We start from the raw sequence: 12,196 nt of genomic DNA, 5'->3' as shown, positions 1-12,196 counted from the left end.
ATTTAAAAAATACAAAGATAAACAGAGATCACTATTTAGTAATAAAAATTTAAATCAGAAAAAAATTTTAAATCAGTACAAAAAGAATAATTAATAAATAATTATTGATTTTTCACCTCAACCTAATAAGGAGTTAAATTCCAATATATATAAGGAACTCCTTCAATTCAATAAAAAATAAATAAATAACCCAATTTAAAAAAAGGACAAAGGACTTGAATAGACATTTTTCCAAAGAAGACATAAAAATGGCCAATAGGTATATGAAAATATGCCCATCATACTTATAAAGGAAATTCAAATCAAAATTATAATAAAATATCATCTCATACCTATTGGGATGGCTATTACTAAATGTATATAGTGTGTGTGTGTTGGCAAGGCTGTGGAAAATTTGAAACCCTTCCATACTATTGGTGAAAATGTAAAATGGTACAGCAGCTATGGAAAAAAATATAGAGATTCCTCGTAAAATAAAAAATAAAATATCGTATGATCCAGCAATCCCATTTCTGTGTATATATACAAAAAATTGAAATCAGGATCTCCAAGAGATTCCTGGTCTCCCATGTTCACTGTAGCACCATTCACAAGATCCAAGATCTGGAAACAACTCGTGGCTATCAACAGATGAATGGATAAAGAAAATGTGGTATATACATACAATGAAATATGATTCATCCCTAAAAGAGAAAGAAATCCTGCCACTTGTGATGATAGCACGGATGAACCTGAAGGACATTTTGCTAAGTAAAATAAGCCAATACACAAGGACAAATACTGGATAATTCTACTTATATGAGATTTCTAAAATAATCACACTCATAGAGGCACGGAATAGTGATTTCCAGGGTTTCGAGGGTGGGGGAAATGAAGAGTTGTTATGCAGTGGGTGTAAAGTTTTGGTTTTGCTAGATGAATAAGCTCTAGAGATCTGCTGTACAGGGTGCCTGTAGTTGATGGTAGGGTATTGTGCACTTTGAAATTTGTTAAGAGGGTAGATATTATGCTAAGTGTTCTAGCCACACACAAAAAAGGAAAAAAACAGAGACACGAGAGAATTCTGGGAGGTGATAGATATGTCTATTATTGATTGTGGTGATGGTATGGGTGTTTGCATATGTCCAAATTCATCAAATTGTTCACATTAAATATATGCAATTCTCTATGTATCAATTATATCTCAATAAAGTTGTTTTTAAAAAAATTTGGTAAATGCTTGTTTAATACAGCTTTAACCAGGAGTTATGTTTTCACAATTAAAAAAAATCAGTTTCTCATTTTCTCTCCCTCTGTGTACATGTGCACGTGTGTGTCTATGTATTCTCTGTGTTTACATATGCTTGCTAACAATTTTAGTCATTTCACAACAGAAACTTGTTTTCATATGGTTCTGAGAGATTTTAATTACCTTACTATTTAATTCATTACGTATCAAAAGCTGAGATTTCAAACAGGATGTTTTAGGATTTTTGACATAGCTTAGCATTTTTCATACATTTTTCTTATCTATTTACTGGCAGCTTAATTGAACATTCTTTGTCCAGAAATAGAAATCATCTAAGTAAGGTCTACATAGGAATGAAGTAAAAACTAATTGTGGCTGCTCTGGTCTTTTCTAGAATTTTTTCTGATATAAGTAACCTCTAACTACTACTTTGACTATACATATCTTACCAATTGAATTGCAGTGGCAAGTGCTTATGGCTAGTCTGCTTTCTCTATTCCCATAAAGAAACACAATTTCAAAACCACATATTCCCCTCTTCACTCTGAGGGTCCTCAGACAGTGGTTTACAGAGCTGAGTTTATCCTTTACATTGGTATGAATAACACATGGCAGTAAAACACCAGTCAGCCAGCATGACCATTGAAAGCAGAAAACCGATCAGCTTTGACTGATGGGAGCGCTGTGAACTCAGTACATGTGGAGAGACCCTTTGTAGGGCAGCTTCATTGGCCCTGGCTCTGGGTTCTTACTGCTTCTAAAACACAAGTCTGAAGTACTTTAGCTCTTACTTTACTTCTCAAGTCCTCCTGCTGAAATTCAGTCTCTATTGCTCACTTTACAATGAAGAACCGAAAAAATAGATTGGGCTCACTCGTATCTATTTTCGTATTAGAGAAGTTTAAATAAGTACAATAATCTCAAGTAACCAAGAGTTAGTATCATCTTGCCCATAATAATTGATTATTTCTGTCAATTGTTTAACTTCTTAAAATTAGAGTGCATTTTATACTTTTTCCTCACTGTTTTCTCTAACTGAAACCCACACTCCATTTTTACTTTGTAAAAACAATATATGTCTATCTAGTGATCATCTCCAAATGATACATTTAAAAATATTCAAATCCTACAACAAAACCTCTATTTTGACCATTCTCCAGACAGGCTCAGATTGTTTTATGACTTCCTGGATTTGTTGAATATTCTCCTTAATATTCCATGCCTTCTTTTTTCTATTTCTTTCCATTTTGGGAATAAAATAGCATATTTTTGTCATCATTCTCTCCATGTAAATCCCAATACAAAAGACATACTTTATTTAAAATAATTGTGAAAAAATACTGTTTAAAAAATTCATATGTGCCATATACTTTACATTAAGCAGTGCTAATATTTCATTTTGTTAAATTTTCAATATAATTTCATATGATTGACACTAGTATTATCCTCACTTTACTGACGAGAAAACTGAGTTTTATGCAAATAAGTAACTTGCCTGGGATCACATAATGAGGCAGAAGCAGAACTGAGATCCAGATTCGGGATTGTTCAATTCTAAAACACACTTCTCTAAGTGCTACGCATAATTGCTTCCTAACTCTTTAATCAGGGCAGAACACAGGGAGGCTGACCTATTAGCTTGCCTCCCACAATATAACATGGCAAAAGAGTGAGGATATCATTATAAAGATTAAATCGTGAAGTCTGGCATCTGTCTTATTCTCTCTCATTCTCTCACTGGATTGCTCTTATGGAAGTCAGCTGCCATGTTGTGAGCTGTCCTTTGGAGTGGTCCATGTGGCAAAAACTAGAGGAGGCCTCCAGCCAACAAATAGTAAGAAATTGAGGCCTTCAGTCTAATAGCCGATGAAGAATTAAATCCTATCAACAACCACGTGAATAACTTGGAAGGGAATCCTCCCTTAGTTGAGCTTTCAGATGAGACCATAACTCTAGCTCACAACTTCACTACAACCTTATGACAGACTTTGACCTTCGGAGTCTTAAATACATAGCTAAACCATATCCAGATTCTGGACTGCAAAAATTGTGAGACAAAAATTTTTTTAATTCAAAAGTTTTGAGGTAATTTGTTCCACAGAAATAGATGACTAATACACCAAGTAGGGGAGAACTATGGAGAGCTGAAACTCTTCCTTCACAGTCAGTGGGAATTAAACTTGTGCAGTCATTCTCTAGTATAATGTGGCAATACTTAATAAATGTATGAATTACTTACATGCCATTATTTAGCAATTTTATTCCTGGGCATATGCTATGAGAAACTATCACCGACATTAAAAAAAGGCTGTATATAGGGATTACACAGAGTGTTGTTTGTGGCAGCAAGAAACTGGGAGCAGCTTAGGTAAACATCATTTGGGGAATGAATAAGTGAAATGATGGATGCATGCTGTATCACACTGTGCAGTAAATCTAAGTAATGATACAGCAAAGTGGATAGAATGTTGAGCAAAAATAGTGAAAAAAAGGCATGAAATGTGTAATACAATAAGTCCTCACTTAACATCTTCAGTAGGTTCTTGGAAACTGAGACTTTAAGAGAAACAACATATAAGAAAATCGATTTCTCTCCATAGGCTGATTGATATAAAAAAGAGTTAAGTTCCTATGGCATATTTCTGGTCAAAAAACATCATCAAACTTTTAAATAAAGGCCCAAAACACTTCTAATATTAAATATTGAAATAAAAGTGAACTATACATACATTTAAGAAAGATGAATAAAAACAAGTAAGATAATCTTTTGCCAACCTGCCAGTTCCAAGTCAGGGTGTGGACAGCAGGAGCCTACCCAGGCAGTTCAGGGTACCAGGGAGGACCCACCCTGAACAGGATACCCTTCCACCCCAGGACACACTACACACCCCACACTCACACTGGGACAATGCAGACATGCCAATTGATCTCATGTGCACATCTTTGGAATGTGGGAGGAAACTGGAGTCCCCAGAGAAAACAACCTACATAAACAGTGGCCCTGGCCAGAAACCTATTTTCTTTCTCATCAACATTATAATAAAACGACATTAAACGAAACTATGTTATTTGAGGAACTGCTGTATAATACTATTTAGAGAAAATTATAACATTTGCTAAAAAACACAATGTATTTTTCAAGGATGCCCAAATATCCTAGTACATACATCAACACATTAGACTAGGAGCCTTTGTATAAGGATGGGAGTGTGATAAATACATAAAGTAAGAGGGGAACATTGAAAAACCAAAACAAATTGTAACAGTGTGCTATTACATATGGAATATGACTAATTCAGCTCAGTTTTTAAAACACCAACATTCAAGCAAAGAAAGTGCGTGTTACATCCTTTTACTAAGTTTTCATTAAAATTCAGTTCAGGAATCTTTTCTGGTATACCACATCATTACTTCCTTTCCAGTACATCATTGCAGAAATAGAGTTCATTCTTTTCTTTAGAGGAACAACTTCACCAATAGCTTCCTTTAGTCTGAAGTTGCATTGGAAGGAAATGCAAAGTGTTCCCAGTGCCAGAAGTACCAGACTGAAATTAAGAATGCTTTTAGTGACTGTTGAGAAAATTTAGTCAAAAGATATTAGGTGGGAATCAATTGTGGTGAATTAGTGAAAATGTAGCATTGTTCACTTGACAGCACATGGAAGCTTGGGGGAATGGCAGGTTTGTCAGGTGACACAATATATTCCCAATCGGCCAGCCCAATTCAGTAAGTACTAAATAACTATCAATCTGTATAGTATTTTTTCCTTAGATACTTGAGAAAATTGACTGAAGTATGCGATAAATATAATCAACGCCTAGAGTAACTTATTTTAACTTTTATGCTGGAAAACCAAGAGGTATTAACAAAATTAGGAGACACTATAAGAGACAGAACTAACTAGATAATAAATTGTAAAACATTATCAAATGTGAGGAAAATTACTATCCCCATGCAAAAAAAAAAAAACCGTCTGAAGATTAAAAAGAATTCTCTAATAGTAAGAGGTTCAGTAATCCTATTTCATGCCTGGGCAATACTTTTCAGATGTGATAACTAAACCAAGAGGAGCGTGAGATATATAAAATCTCTGTATGACCAACTTACACTGAGAAATTCTAACTCAATTCTCAGCTTTAACTATTAGACAGAACTTTTTTATGAACTGTACTTTATCTAGCACTTACTCTGTCAAAAAAATAAGAAGTCCTTTGGCCAGTGAGTGGTTTTGAATAGAACAGAAAGAAATAATTCTGTGCAATCGGATCAGAAAAGACGCCTTCTTGGGTAATAATATCCTGTTGGAAGATTTGGTCTCTTCAGGCAAAAGCTTTTAAAGACTTATCATGTATGTGCTTTTTATTATTTTCCACTCCATCCACTGACTAAAAAAAGAGTAAGTTATTTCTGACAGATAGCAATTATCAAGTAGTTACCGTCTGGGGATCTTTTCTTTAAAAAAAAAAAATTGAAAGAACAAGCAAGAAAAATGATTAGTGTTTTGTAAAAACATTAGCATTAACTGTGACAGAGATCTTTTTCTGAAGGAAATAATTTAGAAAAACTAAAATATGTTTGGTTTTTTTCTAATCTTGCAGTATAGAACACAGGATAAATCTTGGAGATATGTCCTTCTTCTCTTGCTTGAGTGTAATTTCATATGACTTCTGGATTGAAGTTTTGTTTTGGTTTCTCTCTCTCTTTTTTTTTCTCTCTCTCCCTGCACTTCCTCTTTTTATTATATTGTTAAAACTGACAAAAAGAAAAACTTTTAAACTTGGATTAACAAGGCTAGCTATTCCAGCCTTAAGTGTGATAGAACTGCATGGCCTCTTCAGAGTCTGGCAGCTGTAGCTAGGACTGCAGAGCATGCACAGCAGACAAGACTAAGGAATTTAAGGAGCAATATATGTCTAAACAGACAGTCTCTTTAAATGGGCTGGTAATACCAGATAGAACTGTATTAGCAAAGTTCCCAAATGTCAGAGTTCTCTTAAACTTGAGTATGTTGAGAAAATGAACTTAATTGTTTAATAAATCTGATTTAAACTACATGATTTCCTGTTCTAGCTATTCTTTCTATATTGCGGGGGATACTCCCCTATTAAAAGAAGACACTTGGATTATAGTCACTGTGAGCAGAGCAATATCAAACATTACGGTCTCAGTTAGATGTAGCATTAAAGTCTGCTTGTCTCTTTTTTGCACTAGGAATTATTCTTAAAGTATCACCCATGCTAATGGAGCTATTTGTATTTAAACACCATATTTTTCACAACTACACAGCTATAGATCAGAGTCAGGATTGTATCCATCTATAAATCACTATTTTTTTCTGTATATTTGCATTTATGTGCCATGAAATCCCTGGTGATATTATAGAATTATCAATCGAAAAACACCACCAGCCACTGCTTCCACTGTGCGTGTATGTGTTTGTGTGAGTATGTGCATGTGTATATGTGTGTCTGAATGTACATGTGGTTTAATCACATACAACTGAGACAATACTTTTTGATCAAGACAACCATCCAAACTGAGTGCGTATATTTTTTCCTCCAAAGTATATATTTACTGCTGCTATTGAGTCTTTTTATGTTGGAGAGAGCAAACTTGCAATTTACAAGAACACTCCCTGAGGTTGAGAGCATAGAAACAATCTTGAACACCTACTTAATAATTTGCTCTTAAATAAATAGCTATGACTTCAGCTGTGATCTTTTCATTTCTACTGGGTTGCTAATTACTATGGTAGAGTATTAATTCCAAGCTGAATGTTTCAGAGAGTTATGGCCTGCTGGGGCAAAACAGGCCAATCTGATGGGGGTATCTAGGTCATTAAAGGGTGTGTGCTGCCAGCAAGAATGAACATGTACATTAGCTCAGGGAATGACGCTTATGGATAAGTGGGCCTGATAATTATATTGTGACTTATTTACATTTCCAGGCTACAAATGGGCTATGCTCCAAATGTTCAAAGGCAGGTTGGTTACTGGTTGAGAACTCAAAATGCATAGAAATGATGCAGTTAAGTAGAACTTGAAGTCTCAGACTTGCCTGCAAAACCTATTTTACCAATAGTGGCTCAATGACTATAGGTTTGCATTTAAAATTGAAACTACAAATAAATAAGAAATAGAAGGAAGAATATATATGTATATACATATATACATATATTCTCATATATATAAGAATATGTATATTCTTACATGTGTGTAAATCGTTTAAGATATATGGCAACCAGTCTCATGACCTGAATCCCATGTGATAAAGTATCATTGTAGTATGAAAAAATTTTAACTTGGTTATCTGCATTATCTTGCAGTAATTTAATCCTTATATACCATGGATTTGAAAGGATTTGTATAGGAAGACTGGACGTGTAAGCACTATCTCATGAGCAGTAGTGCTTCCATGTTGGAACCTTACATTTTGGAACATTTATCCCTTGAGAAATGTAAAATTTAATCCTCTCTTGAACCATTTTTCATTTATTCATCTTGGTGTTAAGCATTTATTTTTACATAATTTAACCTGAAGGTTTCTAGTTTTTCATATTCTGGAGTGGAAAATTACTTCTAGACGATCTTAGAGGTGCCATTATGCAAGTCTGTACATAAACTACCCTCGTCTTCTGCAGCAATAGAGTTGGAATCTAAGGAATATGCCTGCCACTTGGCAGCAACTGATTCTACTAATGGAGCCCTAGAATGATGGTCCCCACCACTTTATCTAGAAGCCTGTTAGAGCTCTGCTCTTCTCCCACTGACCCAGGGAAGAATCTCCGACATGAAAACCATCCCAACCCCTCTTCTTCTAGAATCTAGAATGATGGTAGTAATGGTGGTGATGTGTGTTAAACAGGGGAGTGTCAATCTTTTTTGTATTTTTGTTCTCATATTTTTCCCTGACTTTAAATGGGTCACAGACATTAAAGCTTTGTACACTATAATAACTTCAATACTTGACATGAAAATTGAGGACACCTTAAAAATTGAAAACTATATTTAAAAGTATGCTCTGCATTATCTTATGTATTTCAAATTGACTTTACTATCTTCTAAAGCCTTTTCCCTTTTTGGAATATGTCAATAGTAATAGTTACTATAATTGTTACAGGAGTGTAAAGGAGTTTAAGTCATGGGCCTATGATATTTTATTGGAGGGGTGCCCCTAAGGAAAGAAAAAGATATGTGAGAGAAAAGATAGAAAAGAGATACTTAATCGCCTTGTCAACTGGACATTTGAGTAATTTCTAATGATGTTTCCTAAGAGAAAGAGACCTTATCTATACAATGCTCTTATAAGGATGGATCCATGACTATAGGATTACTTATAATAAATAAACCCATTTATTGACAATAAATAAATCTATAAGTCATGGCTCCCTTAAGAATGTCACATTAGCAGGTGGTTACTAGACTTATCTTGGTGGTCGCTTTATAAGGTATATAAATGTTGAATCACCATGTCATACACCTGAAACTAATATAATATTATATGTTAAGTGCAATTTTTAAATTAATTAATCAAGTTTTAAAATGTCACATTAGCTATGCAACAGCAGGGGTATGAAATGATAATGTTTCATAATTTACACAGTATCTATCGTGTCAAAACCCCACAGAACCTCATTTGGAGACCTTATCTATTATTCTAGCCAAAGAGAGTATTGGAAAAGTGGAAAAGTCCATAAGGAGCCACACTAATGTCTCAGACCTCTCTTTGCTTTGTGCCTTGTAATCTGTGTACTTGAGTTACCAGCAAAGTTTGATACAGGGTATCAAACAATGTAACTCTTGTGGTTACATTGGGCCCACCCAGATAATTCTGTATAGTTTCCCCATCTCAAGGTTCTTAACCATAATCACATCTGCAAAGTCCTATTTGCCATATAAGATAACATTATTCACAAATTCTAGGGATTAGGATATGGACTTCTTTGGAGGGCCATTATTCTATCTACCAGAAGAACCTAACAAGATATCTTTAATAGGTTTAAATTTTTTGTAAAATAAATCCAGGAAGGCTAACATATTCATATATTCCAAAATATTCCTTGAACGTGAGATTTTAAATGATTATATTGAATTTGTCATAATTTATTTAGCAATACATTCTCGTTAGACTTTCAAGAAATTTTCCATTTTTCATAATAAGTCATAGAGTGATATATCTTCTTACATGTAAGTGATTCTGTCCATTTTTAAATAATTGACTTAGAGTAAATCCCAGAAGTAAAATTACTGAATTATTGATCACATAATTTTAAAGACTTTCAGCACTATTTGTGGTTCTCTTCCACACATAGAGGGAATCTTACCCTCTGATCTGCCCTGAGGAACAGGAAATGCTGGAATGCATCAAACATTCCTAGAGGTGAAGCATTTGGGAAAACTTAGAACTGGATGTTGGAGAAAATGGCTTCCTTTCTTTGATAAAATTGTTCTTGGAATTTTCTCTTCTCACTGCTTAACTTTTCTGGAAATAGCTTTTACTTATTCATATAATATATACTTTTAATTTTAAATGCAACTTTTAAAATCATTCATTATCTCACCAACCACTATTTTAATTTGTAATATACATTTTTCTATCTATTGTATGTATTGTATGTATATATACATTTATCTATATATAAATGTCTGATGTAAAATGTATTACATATGTTATTTTGTACATGTAGGATCAATTTCTCACAAACATAAAATAATGCTTCAAAGATAGATTTATAGTTGTATCATTATGTTTAAAAGTAATTATCTTTAAGACAGATACCCAGAAGTATTATTGCTAGAATATGTATGTTTTAAGAAAATAAATTAGTATTACCAATTTGATTCTGCCAGTTGACCCTCTCCCTAGTAGATAAGAGAACACTCTTCTTTCTGCTGAACACTATTACTTTTAACCACTATCAATTTTATAAATAAATACAGTATGTCATTTAAATTTGGGCCTTGCTACATGGCTAACTAGGCTAAACATATTTTCATATGTTTACTTATCTTTTATATTCCCTTTATGTTAATAATTTATATCATTTGACCATTTTTTCTAGGTGGGTGGTTAAATTTCACTATTTAAAAATATTTCAGGATAACCATAAAAAGAATATACATGTCATTAAGCTTTTCATTTATCTTTTAATTGCATTACTAGTTATTTTTACTAGCAGAACAATTATAAATATTTTGGACAAATTTACTAATTTTTAACTTATTCTTTCTACTTTTGTGCTGGTGTTCTGGGAATCCAAGCAAGATATCTTCCAGTTACACTATTCTTTTCTGGAAGCCTGAAAACCTCACACCCTATCTGAAAAGATCGTTAACCCCTCTGAACCATTCTCAGTAAAATACGATTGACTACATAATCTGTGGTATTCAGTGCGAAATAAAAATTGAACAAAGTCCCTCGTTCAAAAATTATTAAAGATTTCCAGATAGTCAAAGCAGAATATTAAACCAAGCGTGGAGCCACGTGCTAGGGCACAAGTTACATACCCATGGAGTCTGCCCAGCCCCAGCTACAACTAACTGATCAGAGATACTGGACCCAAAGGCGAAAGATCAAGGCGGTCCTGTCCCTGTAAAAGCTGGTGTAAAGGCTCTATGCAATAAGGTGTCCTATACTAAGTAACAATTGGTAGAATCATTCAGATTCACAGTTTACGAGAATTTAAACTTGAGAGAAAGTAGGAGAGATAGAAAGAGAGCTAGGAATCTACTCCTTTCCCCAAATGTTTACTTGACATATTGCTATCACTGCAGAATCATCTTTCCCTCCACCCTCTGACCTTTACCAGACACTAACTTCTTGCATTTAGAGTATTTGTTTGTTTTGGAGGGTTTTAAATTCTAGCTAGTTTAATAAGAGGTCTGCAATGATTTTAGATATTTTTGTGATTTTTTGCTATCCTCATTTTGTCAAGAACAAAGCCAAGATTTTTGATCTGAGACACTAAATGCATGGTAATACATTTACCAGGAAGAAGATGAAAAGGAGCAAAAGTTAAAGGCTCTCTTTCAGCGACATCATATTTGACATGTGTACTGGACATTCAAGCAGAGCTATCAAGTGGTCTGCCAGCCAGGAAGAGGTAAAGGACAGGAGATAAGAGATTTGGAGTCATTTACATGTGAACATAGGCCTACCTAAGAAAAGTAAGAAGAGGCCATAGAAAGAACCAAGAACAATGTCTGGACACCCAGGATTAGGACTGGTGATCACTGAGTGGTGAGTTTCTTGGTAATTTTTATTTTCCTATTTGGGTTTTACTTATTCCATATATTTTTTTACAATAAATGGGTATAATGCTTAAAGGCATAAAAAAATAATTAAAAGTTGAAGGTCATTTATATTTTTGTTTTTATAGATCTGCCAAAGTCCTAGCTCTCAAGATTTTGGTTGTTAATTAAAATTTGAATGATGACAACTTAATACTTAAATAACTTATTGTGTGTTAAAGATACTTCGATAAAATGCAAATGTAAAATACAATTGGTAAGGTTTGTTACAGTTTTTATAGTTTCTATTTCTTTGAGAACAGGACAGAGTACATTAAATGTGAAAGCACTTAATAACTAATTTATAAGCTGATAGGACTTTTACTTTTGTTGTTGTTGTTGTTTTGTATTGGGTATTTTTTTCTCTTGCCCGAAAGAAAAGTGTTCCCAAAATGCTTTCCTTTATTTATTCACTTCAAAAAAAAAAAAAAAGTCACCGCAAATGTCATTATCATAAATTTAAGCCACTTAAATAAAACCAAGATGTGCCCTTTTGTAGCAACTGTGAAAATGAATCCCTACATCACCAGGGCATTTATTCAACAATGATAAACAAAACAGACATGCTCCCTAACTTCTTCTGGTTTAGAGTCTGGGGAAGAAAGCAGATGTTAAACTGAAAAGTAACTGAGATGAAATAAAGAGAGAGGGTTTAATGAAAGAGACAACCTAAAGGAAC

Source organism: Pteropus medius, unplaced genomic scaffold (assembly GCF_902729225.1).
Source record: "Pteropus medius unplaced genomic scaffold, Ma_sr-lr_union100, whole genome shotgun sequence".
NCBI classification, from domain to species: domain Eukaryota; kingdom Metazoa; phylum Chordata; class Mammalia; order Chiroptera; family Pteropodidae; genus Pteropus; species Pteropus medius.
This window is presented reverse-complemented; position numbering follows the sequence as displayed.